The following is a 6,856-nucleotide window of genomic DNA, read 5'->3' as shown; positions in this document are numbered from 1 at the left end:
AATGGATGGATGGATGGATTACAATGGAACTAATATTGCTAGCTGGCAAGCTAGCAAGTTACCAAGATGAATGGATAGATCACAAACCAACATTGTAGCTAGCTTGTTAGTTGGCAAGCTAACCGGATGGATGGATGGATGGATGGATGGATTACAAACCAACATTGTAGCTAGCTTGCTAGGTGGCAAGATAGCTAGCTGGATGGATTAAAAACCAACATTGTGGATGGATGGGTGGTCGGGTGGGTGGGCGCATGGATGGATGGATGGATTACAAACCAACATTGTAACTAGCTTGCTTGGTGGCAAGATAGCTAGCTGGATGGATTACAAACCAACATTATGGATGGATTTTTCTAAATATATAACTTTTCTCCATACTGTGTGAATGGTTCATTTCCATTTCTAATCCGAATCAATACAGAGGTCAAGGCCCCGAGCTAATTGGACAAAAGAAAGACACGCTTAGCGTGTGCATGTGTGTTGATCAAGGAGCCGGTGCTTAGCGTGTGCATGTGGGTTGATGAAGGAGTCCAAAGCGGCCGTCAGTACACCCCATAAATCAGTTCCCCGCATGGACCACATCGTCACGACAACACGCTCCATTGCTGTGGCAACCGAGCGGTCGCTCGTGTGGCCTCTATTTTTGCCCGTTGTCACGGGAGACGCACGGCTGTCTTTACACCAGCATGTGCCTCTGCACTTTGAAGTTCACAGAGTGCGCCACGCGCTTTCTACCTCCAACTTTTGACACACATTCGCTCATTTACTTGAAGACAGCAAATTTTCAAACCAAGATTTCATAATATGTAAAATCACTGTGATATGATCCACTCAAACTGCCAGCATCATAAATTAACAAAATTATTCTCAAAAAGTGTGAAGAAATATCACTTCAGTCTTAGAAAGAAATATAACTTAAAGAAACAATATTGACCTAATTCATGGGAAATTTTACTCCAGAAAAATATTGATGAAAAATGCATTTATTTCTCCCTAGAAATGCGGCCCGTTGTGTGAGAGAGCTTTCAGTCGTAATGTTGTGCTTTAGGTTACACAACGTGTTGTCGCGTCAGGTATCTTTTTGGCCTGTGGCGTGTATCCCTCTGCCTGTTTTGCTACCTCAGCCTGGCCTGCACACCAACACACACACACATACACACACATTATGTAAGAGCTAGTCATGACACTGTGACTGCGTTTACTAAGGACAAAGTGTTCTACTGTAATACGCCGACTTCTAACCGCTATTATGTAAATGATCAAATGTTGTTAACGCCAATGTGTCTTTTGCTCATCTATCAATGTCAGCAACATATACTGACAAGCAGAATAACGTCTTTCATATACGTTTGTGCATTATCTGGAACCTATCAATATTTTAAAACATGTTGGAGTTTCAATTTGACAAAAGTGGTGCTTTGTTACCATGTAATGGCTACAGACAATTATGAACCTTTTTTGAGAGGATTAATCAATGTCGTATTTTTGCTTTTGTCAACAGGGTTTCAATCCTAGGTAGATTAGCCGATCTGCAATAATTGCCCGTTTTTGGGAGCTTTATTTTCCAAAGAGGAGAAAAAATTTGAATGTGAGGCGAAGAATAATGTAAAAAAACAAAACATAAATGGCTTATATATGTAATCATTCTCAGTTCAGGGAAAGTACAGAGTACGTTGAGAAACGTAACCCCTACAATAAATGAGGCAGCGCAGCCAAGTGAAACGCTACAACATAAAGAGAGTAGACAGCTGAGAATAAACAAATGCTGTTTCATGGAACAAATATTTCAGTTGTAAATGTAGATCAGCCAAGAAGGCCACACTCGGGTTCCTTTCATGTGCTTCCAGCTTATAAAACGACGAAGATGACGATGACGGTGAAGAATCTTGGCTTGTGCCACTTTGAAAGCTCCTCAAAGCTTTGCCGCCAACGGTTCCCTCGTCGACCGGGATCAGCCGCAGCCTCCTCTTCCTCCTCTGTTGACGGACGGCCCGATGACCTCAGGCTTTGCTCTTGCATCATTTGTGTACCTTGTCGCCATGACGACCGCAATGATGATGATGACGCAACAGTCTCTGGAACTTCACCTGACAAACTGGTTTGAGGCCTGCATGTGTGTGTGTGCGTGCATGTGTGCGTGTATGCTTATGCAGTGCAATTGCATATTATAATTAATATCTTAATTACAGAGCGTATTAGAAGTCCTACTGGTCAAAAGTAGAGTAGTTAAGTATCTTAATTAGAGCAGATGATTTGACATAACGTGCACACACCCACACACACACACGCACATATACATATTGCACACACACTGACTTGACTGACGTCATGTTGTATTTGTTGTATGTTTTGCCATTAAAAGGCGACAGAATGAGTCAAACATAGTAGCCGATCGCTAATTGATCAAACGCTTCCAGATGTTGCAGTCAATGACACAAAAATTCCAACACACACACACGTAACTGACTTTGCGCCGGTTTAATAGGGACGACATCTGCTTCACATTTCCTCTCATCGTCTTTGCAGCATGTCGCTAATTACGCAGAATACATTTTTCCATGCTTTACTTTTATTTATTTATTTTCTAGATGGAAATGTACACTTATGTAATATGTACACACACATGCACACACCTACACACACAATGTTAAATAACTGTCGTCGTACGCATAGAAAGCTAACATAATTTAGGGATAAAACATGTAGTTGTTTTCAACAGCAAAACTGTAATATTTTGTCCATGTTATATTTGATAATGATATTATTTTTCATATATAATTAATACTTTGAAAATGTTTTTTCCACTTACCAATGACTGAGAATCGTATCACATGCGCTCAAGGGTCAGGTAAGCCTTGAGCGCATGTGATGTCATTTTAGGTTTCAGCAATTAGAAAATGTGTTTTTAAAGTTGATAATTGTGATTTAGTGATCAAATTAATCATACACCAAATATGAAGTCAGGTTTAGTATGCTTTTAAGCTTAAAACAATTTAAACGACAAATGGAATGTTAGCCAAATATCCAATTGTAAAGCTGTTTTTTTTTTTTTTTTTTTTTTAATTTTATACAACAGACAAAAGTATCCACTTATATTCAGGCACGACTGTCTAGCGAAAGTTAATTTAAAAAGACAAATTTAATATTCATATATCGTAGCATTTCACAAAATTTTATAAAACACATCACATCTCATGTTTCTTCCCATTTAAAGTAAACGGTGATTAATCATATTGCAGGATGGATAAAACAAAAAAATGTACCACAAAGCTTCTTGAATTTTGGTGCTTAATGCTAACACATAATGAAAAACGCCATAGACGGGCAAGCGAAAAGCCTTTATGCATGCAATGTTATAATGCAATATATAAACGGTGGAGCAGCGCATGTGAATAAAAACATTTATAAATTTGATGCGTTTCTTCACCAGCGCAAACACAATAATAAACATTTTTCTTCTGATGCAACTCTTCTACTGGCTTGCGCGGGCCGTGCATCGCCTATGTGACTATAAAGGGCTGTTTATATGTCAAATGCAGATTATGTCGAGTGATTGGATGAGTCCTCATTCCACCTTTGGGGATTAAATCTTAAAATAAGAAGGAGGCCTTGAGGCAGACAGAGAAGCGTCGTCTTGGGACTATTTGCGTCCTGGGATAAGTTACGCGTCCATTCTCTGGACTCCTCAAGCCATGTGGTGTGAATTATACAGACTTAATGAAACATTGTGTTGAAATCGACGCGTAAAAAGCCAGCGTGCACAATTGCTGCCGCCGCTGCTGCTTTGTGTGATATGCTAAACATTGTGTAAACATTGGCCAGCATGGTTACCGTCGCCATGACAGCGCGACAACAGCACTTGCCTCGGCCCCTCAAACACGGGACAGTGCTGTTATTTAATAGTTCACTACGCACCAGCCCGGCGTGTTTCTGTCACACACACACACACACATCAGCAGCCCAGCTGTTGCTATGTTTTGCTCTTATCGCACAACAACAACAAGCACGACAAGAACAGCCTGGCCTGGCTTCAAGAACCCAAAGCCCCCAAGTCATCGTGACGGACATTTTGATGGATGTCGCTTACTGCATGAACAGATGGATTATTCTATTCAGGAAGTCCAGCCAGTGACCGCTTCATCGCCTGACCATGATTTGGTGTCTCGTCGTCTCATCTAAAGAGAAAATGGGGTCGCCTGGGAAACTTACATCCATTTTTCGTCCCGATGATAATCATTTGGGCGGTAGTTCGGATGGAAGCTGATTGGTCTTGGTTTAATGCATCAGTTCGATTCATCGTGCTACTCCTTTCGGTGTGCCCATATTGACGGATGGTGGCCATATGACACAGTTACACACATGCAACAAAAATGACCCTCTACTGTTCTCATTACTTCATTAAGCATTGATAATAGGGATGGCCTAGTATCAATACTCCATATCAGTATCTGGTCTGGGCTTTTTTCAAGTACTTGTGATGGCAGTCAGTACTCTCTTGGACCAGTTTTACTAACACCAACAAGAATTGACAAATTAGATAAATAGAAAAGTGCCACTAATTGCATGGAATTCAAATAAATAAATAAATAAATAAATATATATATATATATATATATATATATATATATATATATATATATATATATATATATATATATATATATATATATATATATATATATATATATATATATATATATATATATATATATATATATATATATATATGTGTGTGTGTGTGTGTGTGTGGTACGGTGGAAGACTGGTCAGCACGTCCGTCTCACCGAGTCCCAAGTTCAAATTTAGCTTCCTGTGTGGAGTTTGCATTTTCTTCCCATGCCTGTGTGGGTTCTCTCCTACAACATTGCAAAAACATGCATGGAGGGTGTATTGGACATGCTAAGTTGCCCTGAGGTATGATCGGGTGTGAGGCTGGTTGTTCGTCCCTGTGTCCTGCAAATGTCTGTCATATTTTGTCTATGTAGTACTAGTGGTATCGGTACGTGGTAGTGGTATCAGTGACTATGATAGAGTTGAGTATTTGGTATATAACATTGCAGTTTACTTGGTGAACACAGTGCAAAATGTCAAAAATGAAAGCGAAAGTAAAAAACAAAGGTTTCTTCGATTAAGGTGGGTGTGTATTTACTCTTGCACGGCAGTGTAAAGGCATTGAGCAGTCCCATTATTGTCATTTGTGTGGGGCTATTGCTGAGAGCACAGAATAAGCAAGAGATTCTTCAAAATGCATCAATGAAAGAAAATAACACTGGGAGTGTTTCGGATGAGAAATTAACATTGCAATTGGTGAAATTTTCCAAAAAAAGTTACATTTCTGTGGGCCATTTAAAAGTGTACATTCTGTGTCTGTTGAGTATGCAAACTATGGAACACTTCCCAGCCAGTTTGCAGTGTCATACTGGGTAAAAAAAAAAAAAAAATGCCAAAAGATGAATGTTCTCTTGACATCTTCACAGGACCGTGCAGATCATTGGCTCCACAAAGAGTGGCAAGAACATCCATCACCACAAATCAAAGGAAGGTGTGTCCGCTGCTCCTGCTTCTGCTACTTGCAAAAGCCAACTGGAGATGTTTGCTCTTGAAACCATGGCGACGCACACACACACATTACAGTACATCACAGCGTGTGCGAGGATTATGTAAGCGCTTGTGCATCCATTCTGCAGCTTTTGCAGAAAGCATGCTTTTTATATTAGTAGTTTAACCGCATCTCCTGCATGGTTATGCCCTAATTATATGTTTTTCTTAATTTTTCACGAGGATCTCATAAATCCCAATTAAAGTTAACTAGCATGCACACCCCTAAGTAGCACAGGAATTAAAAAGTTTTCTATTTCTAATTGAGGTCTAAGTGTTAGTGACTGCATGAGGAAAACTTTACTTTTAGCACAGGGTGGCAAAATTGAAATGAATTTTCATTATTTTGATCTTTTTAATTCTCATTTTGGCTTTGATGATACCTTTACAGATATATTTGTGCTTTTCAAGCTTCCAATGAGAACCTTTGCAAGCAAAAAAAAATACCTTTTTGTCACTAGGCATAAATTAAGCTTGTATTTGTCAGTCTAATAATTGTTGAAAGTGACAAGAGGTGGGCGGGGCCAGCCCTGACCACCGCATTGCTGTGTCCCTGTCCCATGGCACATTGGTCAATTATGCACAAATACATTTTTAAAACACACCTCAAAACTTCATTTTTTTAATGCACCTCATTTTTTAATGCTTGATTTTTAACAGCCCGAGACTTTGCCTTTTTAGCGTCTTTTTGATCCATTCTTCCATCCATTTTCTTTGCCACTTTTCCTCACTTTTCCTCCTATCACAGCTGTCTTTGGGCAGTAGGCGGGTTACACTGAACTGGTTGCCAGCCAATCACAGGGCAAACAAAGACAAACAATGATTCATACACAAAAACACATATAAGGACAATTTAGAGCAGAAACTTGGCCCTCTAGGGCCACTACCCTGCATGTTTTGAAGTTTCCGTCCTCCAACACGCAGGAGTCAAATGATCAGTTCATCTGCAAGCTCAGCAGTCTGATAACGATGTCAGATGTCTTTGAAAATGGAAATATCAAAAACATGCAGAACTCGAGGTCTGAGTTTGGACAACCCAGATATAGAGTGTCCAATATGCCTACCATGCATGTTTTTGGAAAAAAACAACACAAAGAGAAGACCCACAAAGGCACAGGGAGAACAAGCAAACTCCACACAGGAACGCCAGAGCCGGAAGTGAACCTACGACATCCGCAACTGTTGAGGCGAACATGCTGACCATTCTGCCCCTCGTTTCGTGTTTTTATTGTTTTAAATCTGTAACTTATTTTTT

Source organism: Hippichthys cyanospilos, chromosome 8 (assembly GCF_059441005.1).
Source record: "Hippichthys cyanospilos isolate Australia breed blue-spotted pipefish chromosome 8, RoL_Hcya_1.0, whole genome shotgun sequence".
In the NCBI taxonomy this organism is placed as follows: Eukaryota; Metazoa; Chordata; class Actinopteri; order Syngnathiformes; family Syngnathidae; genus Hippichthys; species Hippichthys cyanospilos.
This window is presented reverse-complemented; position numbering follows the sequence as displayed.